Below are 11,311 nucleotides of genomic sequence, written 5' to 3' on the forward strand. Positions count from 1 at the left end.
TTTCGTCTTCATATTTTAAACAGCCTAATAAACCGATATAAAACAAACAGCAAATTAAGTCCCAAAACCATTAACGTTTTATTTCTATTCTATTTTATTTCACGTTTATAAGGTTGATATAAATAAATTACGAAAATGGCTTTATATAAAATATGGACTAGGCTATAATTAAAAATAACTTTAATTGTTCATAGAATATAGTTAACCTACTTAACTCGTTACATTTGATCTTCCTATTTTAACATATTGTAGCCTATTTAATTGCTTTTGTCATAAACAATTTCTCACTCAACCCATTCAACGTATAGGCTATAGGCGCAAAAATCGAGCATATTCAGAATCAGAATCATTTGATTCCTCGCGCAGCTGCTTTTATCTTCATGACATTATCTGCATGATTAATAAAGACCCAGATAAAAGATGATTTAATCTCTCTCCGCATAATATCCATGCAAAATTCATAAGGAGAATCTTTTGTGTTTCAGATGTGCGCAAATTCATTTCACAGACAGACATCTCAGGGCAATAAACCTGCGAGGAGAGGAAAAGAAAGGGGGAGTTTGTATCTTTATTACTTTCCTCATTAGTATTCATCTCTCTTCTAATTATGACAGGCTGATTTACGCTCTCTCCATGAAATAAATACGACTTTCTCCTGAACATTTCCCATCTTTTTACAGTTTTTTTATCTTTCCAAGTAAAAATTATGTAGATGGATCAGAAGAGGGATTTCTTTTGTTAATGCCTCACACCTAAATATAGCCTAAACACCTGATGTACCGTATGTGTGTATAGGTTATTTTATTTTTATGTTGCGTTTTATATAAAATAAAGATGAGTAAAACATAAATAAAGATGAGTATTTTTTTTCGCGATCGAGTCTTTGACGGGCTATTTTGTAGCCTTTAATAATACTAATTTTCATTCACACGTTATACAAATGGCATTAGCCTAATTAAAGGGCAAACAAACAAACTGCATTATTTTAATTCAGCGATCACTATTTTAACCTATTAATAATTAGCAGTGGGAGAGCTTATTTAACACTAATGTAGGCCTTTTGGTGTCTGTAGAACAGAAACAGTCTTAAGTTCAGACAGTCTTGAGTTTTTAAAGCTGAATTTAATATAGTAGGAACAAATATTGTGAACAAACATCAGGATGAGGTTTTCTTCTTCTTCTTCTTCTTCGAATTCGAATTATTCAGCGAGTTTCAAGCGGGAGATTTTTCCCTCTAGAATTTCTTAACGTTCTAAAAAGAATTCTGTCAGTTTTAATCTCGCGCATCCGATAAAGCTACTTGTATCTGTGTTCTATGAATATTGATCTTTATAAAAAAAAAAACCGCACATATATGTAGGCCTAGCTATAGCTACTTTTATATATTTTATTCATTATAGCCAACTGAAATCACCCACCCTTTTCTTTAAACTTCTATTAATGGATTTCAAGCCATAAATACGGGGTTAAACAGGCACAAAACCCAACAAACTCTAATCATGTAATTTCTAATCCTTTGCCATATTATCCTTAAAACATTTAGAAATAGCCTATGCGTAAAAGTATTTTAACTCTAAAACCCCATCAATTAAAAGCTATACTGACATTTGCTTCTTCTACAGACAACCACACAAACCTATTCATGCTTTTAAACCAATTCAATTTAAACATGAAACTACTAAATACAAAGGAAATAAAATAATGCATAGTCATGTTATTCATTATTAGTTTTCAGAAGTATATGTCATTAATAGCGCTGAACGCTTGTGTTCATATTGTGTTCTTGCGCTCTCTAGCGTCAATCTTCCTGATCACAGCCTCTGCCTTCTGTCTCTATCACTCATTACTACACAATGAACAGATCGAATTACATAGCATTTTACAAAGAATGAAAGAAAAACCTCTTGGGATCTATTTTTGTGATTCAAGCCATTTAAACCAGGGCTGGATAACTTGAGGGAAGAAAATAGTGCCATAAAACAAATAGTGCCATTTGATATCAGCGACACTGATAAGAATGAAGTTAGTAATTGTGAGCAAATCCTCTTCATAATAGCCGTTTATTAAACTCAATGGCACCATTTATCAATCTGGCAGCACACTTGCACATTTTGGTATCACAAAAGTATACTGATAATTGTTTTAATTTAAAAGGTAGGCTAAAATAACTGTTTTTATGCAGGAAAAAAACAGTATAGTTCAAACTCCAAGGCCTGGTTTCACAAACAGGGTTTAGAATAAGCCAGACTTAGGCCTTTAAGGACATTTAAGTAGCTGTTATAAATGTTCGGTGTTCATCTTGAGACAAAACAATGGCACTGACATATTTTAAGATATTACAGTATAATAAAAAAAATAATAAAGATTTTGATTTCAGTTAAAACAGCTCAAACTTTGTCAGTGAAATTGGGGGTAAATCAATCAGAGCATTACATGCATTGCAATGCATTAGATTTCTGAAGAAAATGTTAGTGCTTGCCTGTGCAAAAGTCGCATCTAAAAACCTGGAGGTGCAAACAAACATCAAATCAAACAAGTTTAAAAATCTTAGAGTCAAGACCTTCTCGACGGGCAGATTACAGCACATGTGTAACATTTGTGGCTTTAACGCTTCTATCTGATCTGCCGACAGAGGAAACTGGTGGACACCGAGTATTAAGTTGTGGATGTTTAGTATGAATGTTAATTCAGGAAAACCTCCCATGAGCGTCATTAAAATCCCTCCTGAAAGAGAAGCATGTCTCATCAAAGCCCTGATCAAATGACTTTTACAATATGAAAGCTAATTCGTGTAATCTCCATTTATGTGACGCAGGTTTTCTTCCAAATGGAAAATATTGCATGTAAATACATTTAACAAGCGGGGAAAGCAAACCGAGCTCTTAAACTGTTTATTGTGGTCGCATTTAATAGGTTCCGTAAGGCAACAGGATCTGCGGCTAATTCAGACGAAACCTCCTTCAGCGACAACAAATTTGTGTTGGACATGTGTCAAAATGATGCAAAACAGAATGATAATTAAAAAAAAATTAAATCTACATACAGTATAGCGACCAAAAGTGATCCCCAGCCTAGGAAAAATTAAATATTAAATATGTTTGTATGCTAATCCACATGCAATGCACTTTGACAGGCCTGAAAGTTAACAGATTTTTACACAAAATTAGATTAAAACGATGATAACTGGACGGCTGAATGAAACATGATGCGGTTGATAACAGTGTCGAATATTACTGTTTGAAACATGTATTGCTCTTGAATGTTTACTGTTTCACATACTTTAGGAAATGTGTAACTGTGCATTAGCAGGCATTGTTTTACAATCAGAGTAAAGTTATAATATAATTGATTGTATTTTAAAAGTAGTCTAACTTTCATCATTATTTTTAGGCAAGTAGTGCATATTGAATTACATTTCAAGGCCTGGTTTCACAGACAGGGTTTAGATTAAGCCAGGATTAAGCCTTAGTTCAATAAGGACGTTTAAGTAGCTTTTATAAACGTGCCTTAGGAAAAAAACATTACTGGTGTGAATCTTCAGACAAAACAATGTCACTGACATATTTTAAGATAAATCAGTGCAAGTTGTGTTCAGTTGAAACGGCTCAAACATGCATTCTAGCTTAAGCCTTGTCTGTGAAACCGGTCATAAACGTATCTTTCAAATCAATGTAACCTTTGTCATTTTTGTTGTCCTGTAAGTTATAAAGTCTAATAAAGGTCAGATAACATTTGATCAGATCTCTTTGCTGGGAGGTTTTGCTTTAATGACTTTTTTCATGGTTTGGCTTCATTATGTACTTGTTTTATTGTCCTGTGGCAATAAGGTTCCTCTGAAGCTATGGAAAAACAACCTTCAAAAGACTCTATCAAAGTAGAAATGACACAAGCTTCAGAGGCTGATTTCGACTGGGAGGTCTTTGAGGTGCGCTGTAAACGTCTGGTAGGAAGCCCAACTTTCTTTCCATGACGGCAGAACTAGACATCAGAAGTGTTCAGAGGCAATACATTAGTTAACTGAGTCAAGAATGCTGAGATTATGACAAATGTCACAAGACAACAGTCTATTCCTTTTGCTCCTAAAGGGATAGTTCACCCAAAATAATAAAAACTCTGTCATTAATTACTCACCCTTAAGACGCTCCAAACGCGTCAGACTTTTGTTCATCTTCGGTACACAAATGAAGATATTTTTGATGAAATCTGAGAGCTTTCTGTCCCTCCAGTGACAGTTATGCAACTACCACAGTTGCGTAACTGTCACTGGAGGGACAGAAAGCTCTCAGATTTCATCAAAAATATCTTCATTTGTGTTCCGAAGATGAATTATCAACAGATCATTTGACTTTGACGCTTCAAAAGAAACTAATCCAAATGAATTGAGTAGTTTAGTCTCAAGAGACTCGATCGCTTTATACGATTGAATTTAGGCTTGTATTCACATTAAAACATTAATCAGTGAACATAAACTCAACCGAAACCTGCTTGACGCACAGGAACAAACCTATTGATGAAGCTCAAACGTGCTGCGTAACACAAGAATGAACCTCATTGGTTCTTGCAGAAGCTCAAGCGTGCTGCGTAACACGAGCATGAACCTCATTGGTTCTTGCAGAAGCTCAAATATGATGCGTAACACGAGAATGAACCTCATTGGTTCTTGCAGAAGCTCAAATATGATGCGTAACACGAGCATGAACCTCATTGGTTCTTGCAGAAGCTCAAGCGTGCTGCGTAACACGAGCATGAACCTCATTGGTTCTTGCTGAAGCTCAAACGTGCTGCGTAACACGAGAATGAACCTCATTGGTTCTTGCAGAAGCTCAAGCGTGCTGCGTAACACGAGAATGAACCTCATTGGTTCTTGCAGAAGCTCAAACGTGCTGCGTAACACGAGAATGAACCTCATTGGTTCTTGCAGAAGCTCAAACGTGCTGCGTAAAACGAGAATGAACCTCATTGGTTCTTGCTGAAGCTCAAACGTGCTGCGTAACACGAGCATGAACCTCATTGGTTCTTGCAGAAGCTCAAATATGATGCGTAACACGAGAATGAACCTCATTGGTTCTTGCAGAAGCTCAAACGTGCTGCGTAACACTAGGATGAACCTCATTGGTTCTTGCAGAAGCTCAAACGTGCTGCGTAACACGAGAATGAACCTCATTGGTTCTTGCAGAAGCTCAAACGTGCTGCGTAACACTAGGATGAACCTCATTGGTTCTTGCAGAAGCTCAAACGTGCTGCGTAACACGAGAATGAACCTCATTGGTTCTTGCAGAAGCTCAAACGTGCTGCGTAACACTAGGATGAACCTCATTGGTTCTTGCAGAAGCTCAAACGTGCTGCGTAACACTAGGATGAACCTCATTGGTTCTTGCAGAAGCTCAAACGTGCAGCGTAACACGAGAATGAACCTCATTGGTTCTTGCGGAAGCTCAAATATGCTGCGTAACACGAGAATGAACCTCATTGGTTCTTGCGGAAGCTCAAACGTGCTGCGTAACACGAGAATGAAACTCATTGGTTCTTGCAGAAGCTCAAGCGTGCTGCGTAACACGAGCATGAACCTCATTGGTTCTTGCAGAAGCTCAAGCGTGCTGCGTAACACGAGCATGAACCTCATTGGTTCTTGCAGAAGCTCAAACGTGCAGCGTAACACGAGAATGAACCTCATTGGTTCTTGCAGAAGCTCAAATATGATGCGTAACACGAGAATTAACCTCATTGGTTCTTGCAACAGCTCAAACGTGCAGCGTAACACGAGAATGAACCTCATTGGTTCTTGCAACAGCTCAAACGTGCAGCGTAACACGAGAATGAACCTCATTGGTTCTTGCAACAGCTCAAACGTGCAGCGTAACACGAGAATGAACCTCATTGGTTCTTGCAGAAGCTCAAACGTGCTGCGTAACACGAGAATGAACCTCATTGGTTCTTGCAGAAGCTCAAACGTGCTGCGTAACACGAGAATGAACCTCATTGGTTCTTGCAGAAGCTCAAACGTGCAGCGTAACACTAGGATGAACCTCATTGGTTCTTGCAGAAGCTCAAACGTGCAGCGTAACACGAGAATGAACCTCATTGGTTCTTGCAGAAGCTCAAACGTGCAGCGTAACATGAGAATGAACCTCATTGGTTCTTGCTGAAGCTCAAACGTGCTGCGTAACACGAGAATGAACCTCATTGGTTCTTGCAGAAGCTCAAACGTGCTGTGTAACACGAGAATGAACCTCATTGGTTCTTGCAGAAGCTCAAACGTGCTGCGTAAAACAAGAATGAACCTCATTGGTTCTTGCAGAAGCTCAAACGTGCTGCGTAAAACGAGAATGAACCTCATTGGTTCTTGCAGAAGCTCAAACGTGCTGCGTAAAACGAGAATGAACCTCATTGGTTCTTGCTGAAGCTCAAACGTGCTGCGTAACACGAGAATGAACCTCATTGGTTCTTGCAGAAGCTCAAACGTGCTGCGTAACACTAGGATGAACCTCATTGGTTCTTGCAGAAGCTCAAACGTGCTGCGTAACACGAGAATGAACCTCATTGGTTCTTGCAGAAGCTCAAACGTGCTGCGTAAAACGAGAATGAACCTCATTGGTTCTTGCAGAAGCTCAAACGTGCTGCGTAACACGAGAATGAACCTCATTGGTTCTTGCAGAAGCTCAAACGTGCTGCGTAAAACGAGAATGAACCTCATTGGTTCTTGCAGAAGCTCAAACGTGCTGCGTAACACGAGAATGAACCTCATTGGTTCTTGCAGAAGCTCAAACGTGCAGCGTAACACGAGAATGAACCTCATTGGTTCTTGCAGAAGCTCAAACGTGCTGCGTAACACTAGGATGAACCTCATTGGTTCTTGCAGAAGCTCAAACGTGCAGCGTAACACTAGGATGAACCTCATTGGTTCTTGCAGAAGCTCAAACGTGCTGCGTAACACTAGGATGAACCTCATTGGTTCTTGCAGAAGCTCAAACGTGCTGCGTAACACGAGAATTAACCTCATTGGTTCTTGCAGAAGCTCAAACGTGCAGCGTAACATGAGAATGAACCTCATTGGTTCTTGCAGAAGCTCAAACGTGCAGCGTAACACGAGAATGAACCTCATTGGTTCTTGCAGAAGCTCAAACGTGCTGCGTAACACTAGGATGAACCTCATTGGTTCTTGCAGAAGCTCAAACGTGCAGCGTAACACTAGGATGAACCTCATTGGTTCTTGCAGAAGCTCAAACGTGCTGCGTAACACTAGGATGAACCTCATTGGTTCTTGCAGAAGCTCAAACGTGCTGCGTAACACGAGAATTAACCTCATTGGTTCTTGCAGAAGCTCAAACGTGCAGCGTAACATGAGAATGAACCTAATTGGTTCTTGCAGAAGCTCAAATGTGCTGCGTAACACGAGAATGAACCTCATTGGTTCTTGCAGAAGCTCAAACGTGCTGCGTAACACGAGAATGAACCTCATTGGTTCTTGCAGAAGCTCAAACGTGCAGCGTAACACGAGAATGAACCTCATTGGTTCTTGCAGAAGCTCAAACGTGCTGCGTAACACTAGGATGAACCTCATTGGTTCTTGCAGAAGCTCAAACGTGCAGCGTAACACTAGGATGAACCTCATTGGTTCTTGCAGAAGCTCAAACGTGCTGCGTAACACTAGGATGAACCTCATTGGTTCTTGCAGAAGCTCAAACGTGCAGCGTAACACGAGAATGAACCTCATTGGTTCTTGCAGAAGCTCAAATATGATGCGTAACACGAGAATGAACCTCATTGGTTCTTGCAACAGCTCAAACGTGCAGCGTAACACGAGAATGAACCTCATTGGTTCTTGCAACAGCTCAAACGTGCAGCGTAACACGAGAATGAACCTCATTGGTTCTTGCAACAGCTCAAACGTGCAGCGTAACACGAGAATGAACCTCATTGGTTCTTGCAGAAGCTCAAACGTGCTGCGTAACACGAGAATGAACCTCATTGGTTCTTGCAGAAGCTCAAACGTGCTGCGTAACACTAGGATGAACCTCATTGGTTCTTGCAGAAGCTCAAACGTGCTGCGTAACACGAGAATGAACCTCATTGGTTCTTGCTGAAGCTCAAACGTGCTGCGTAACACGAGAATGAACCTCATTGGTTCTTGCTGAAGCTCAAACGTGATGCGTAACACTAGAATGAACCTCATTGGTTCTTGCTGAAGCTCAAACGTGCTGCGTAACACGAGAATGAACCTCATTGGTTCTTGCTGAAGCTCAAACGTGCTGCGTAACACTAGAATGAACCTCATTGGTTCTTGCAGAAACTCAAACGTGCTGCGTAACACTAGAATGAACCTCATTGGTTCTTGCAGAAGCTCAAACGTGATGCGTAACACTAGAATGAACCTCATTGGTTCTTGCTGAAGCTCAAACGTGCTGCGTAACACTAGAATGAACCTCATTGGTTCTTGCAGAAGCTCAAACGTGCTGCGTAACACTAGAATGAACCTCATTGGTTCTTGCAGAAGCTCAAACGTGCTGCGTAACACGAGAATGAACCTCATTGGTTCTTGCTGAAGCTCAAACGTGCTGCGTAACACTAGAATGAACCTCATTGGTTCTTGCTGAAGCTCAAACGTGCTGCGTAACACGAGAATGAACCTTATTGGTTCTTGCTGAAGCTCAAACGTGCTGCATAACACTAGAATGAACCTCATTGGTTCTTGCAGAAGCTCAAACGTGATGCGTAACACTAGAATGAACCTCATTGGTTCTTGCAGAAGCTCAAACGTGCTGCGTAACACGAGAATGAACCTCATTGGTTCTTGCTGAAGCTCAAACGTGCTGCGTAACACTAGAATGAACCTCATTGGTTCTTGCTGAAGCTCAAACGTGCTGCGTAACACGAGAATGAACCTTATTGGTTCTTGCTGAAGCTCAAACGTGCTGCATAACACTAGAATGAACCTCATTGGTTCTTGCAGAAGCTCAAACGTGATGCGTAACACTAGAATGAACCTCATTGGTTCTTGCAGAAGCTCAAACGTGATGCGTAACACGAGAATGAACCTTATTGGTTCTTGCTGAAGCTCAAACGTGCTGCGTAACACTAGAATGAACCTCATTGATCTCGCACATCAAGCAAATATGCTTGAGCTTCTGTTTACAACACTGATATGTGAGTTGATGAATGTTTTTATGGGAATAAAAGCCTAAATTAAATCTGTTCATCATATAAAGTGATTGTCTCTTCAGAAAATTTGGACTAAACTGCTCAATTCATATGGATTAGTTGTACGATCTTTTTGTGAACTTTTTGAAGCGGCAAAGTGGTAGTTGCGTATCTGTTAAAGGAGGGACAAAAAGCTCTCAGATTTTCATCGAAAAGACCTTCATTTGTGCTCTGAAGATGAACAAAAGTCTCTCCCTTTAAGCCTTGTGCATTATAATCCATAAAATATTTAAACAGACCCAAGTGTAATTTTTCACTGATAATCTTACCCCCCACTAAAGCTCTGAAAATGTTATTCACATGTATGTTAAGATCTTTAAAAAATGCAGCAAACAGCAATTGATTCTCATGTGTTGCAATTAAAAACAACACACTTGAAAATGTTCAATGGAGAATTTGAGATTTGAGAACTGCAGTGAATGTGTAAAGACCACATACGCATGGCCTTGTTGTGGCGGTCAGTTACCTGGGTCTCACCTAAAAGTGTCTTACAAGATGGTGTTCAATTTCTGTACAAGTGATAAATGACCTGAACCACTGTTTGTTGGAGAATCTTCCAGAATCCCATGGCTCTGAATGAAGTTTCTAAAATGAATGCTTCAACAAATTTGGCATAAACTATTTCAGTTGCTTTTCAGACTGACCGATCTTGACCTGGATCTGAATCCAGCTCTCAAGAGTAGACTAGGATGTCTTGTAATTGTGGACTATGGTTTATACTAGAATGTTAATCAGATCTTTGTAGGACACAGTACATGATATTTTCAAGTGGTAAAAACCCAAAAACAAACATGCAGAGCCGTTTCTGAATTTCAAACCACAACCTCATTAAACCTGAAGAAATTAAGCTTACACTTTCAGTAAATACTTCTGCAAAAGAGATGCACACTGAACTTACAGTAAAAGTGAAGTATTTACCAGAACCAAGATGTCACGATTAAGAGAGAAAATGAAATAACCTTTGTGTGGTTTCTTAAATGCTCAATCACTGTCTATAAACGTGCTTTGCTGTTTCTTGTTTAGCTCTTCATTCTCTTAAAAACTCATTAAAAAGCCGCACCAACAGCAGCACATTGCACGAAACCTTCTGCAGCGTTTTTATGCTTGAAGTCTTGAAAGTTTCCCTGTGGTTTTGTGCGCATGTTGGATCTAAATAAAGTGACTTGTCAAACGGCCACAGGAAGCTCGGAGCGTTTGTCAACCCAAAACAGAGGCAACGTTCCCGTAAACAAGTATTACTATTACATCTGCACACATAGGGGTAAGATGTGCCACTATGCACAAATATCTAAAAGTAACCATCACATAGAGTCAGATCAAAATCAAACTCATTGCAGTACTCACTAACCTAAGAGCTTTCAATCTTTCTGTTTCTGTGTTGATAAGAAATGCATGAAGAGTTTACGGTATTTTTATAGAGTAATAAAGCACAAAATTCAACCAGCAGTCAACACTGGCATTCACATTTATACAACAATGACAAATGCACACAGCAGGTTCATCTAGAGGCAAAACAATGATTTGATGATATGGTTTATAAAATCGTGAACAGGAGTTTATTTACGCAGTGCAGTAACTCAACATCTTTTATTGTATTTGTTTGCATGACCAAACTTGCAAAACACACTCAACTATTCCCAAAAAAAAAAAAAACATTAAAAAAACCGGGGCAACATACTAGCTACATTCCTAAACATTTAAATTAGTCTTCATATAAAATCATTAAATAATTAAATCAAAGAGTACTATGAAATAGCAAATTAAATCCTCATTTTAATGTTGAAAAATTAGATAACGCTGCATGCATTCATATAGGGCCTTATTTATCTGTTAAATAAATGCCTGAATGACTGAAGAAATCTCAATCAACATCAGCATGTAATTCAGATATGATGTTGTTAAACTATAATTTTGGTTCTGATTTTATTTAGATATGAACATGGGAGTTTTCCAGACAGATTAGTGGCCTTCGGTGTGAAAACAGGCTTGACAGACGCCTGGAAAACCAGGTTTGAAGGTCTGAAGCTATCGACTTCCACAGCGAAGAACAATAAAAAGAGAAGGTCAGATTTGTGGTTAATTTCAGATTTGAAATCATACATAATAAAAGTCA

The sequence above is a fragment of the Rhinichthys klamathensis genome, unplaced genomic scaffold (assembly GCF_029890125.1).
Source record: "Rhinichthys klamathensis goyatoka isolate OS25496 unplaced genomic scaffold, OSU_Roscu_1.1 h1tg000911l_1, whole genome shotgun sequence".
In the NCBI taxonomy this organism is placed as follows: Eukaryota; Metazoa; Chordata; class Actinopteri; order Cypriniformes; family Leuciscidae; genus Rhinichthys; species Rhinichthys klamathensis.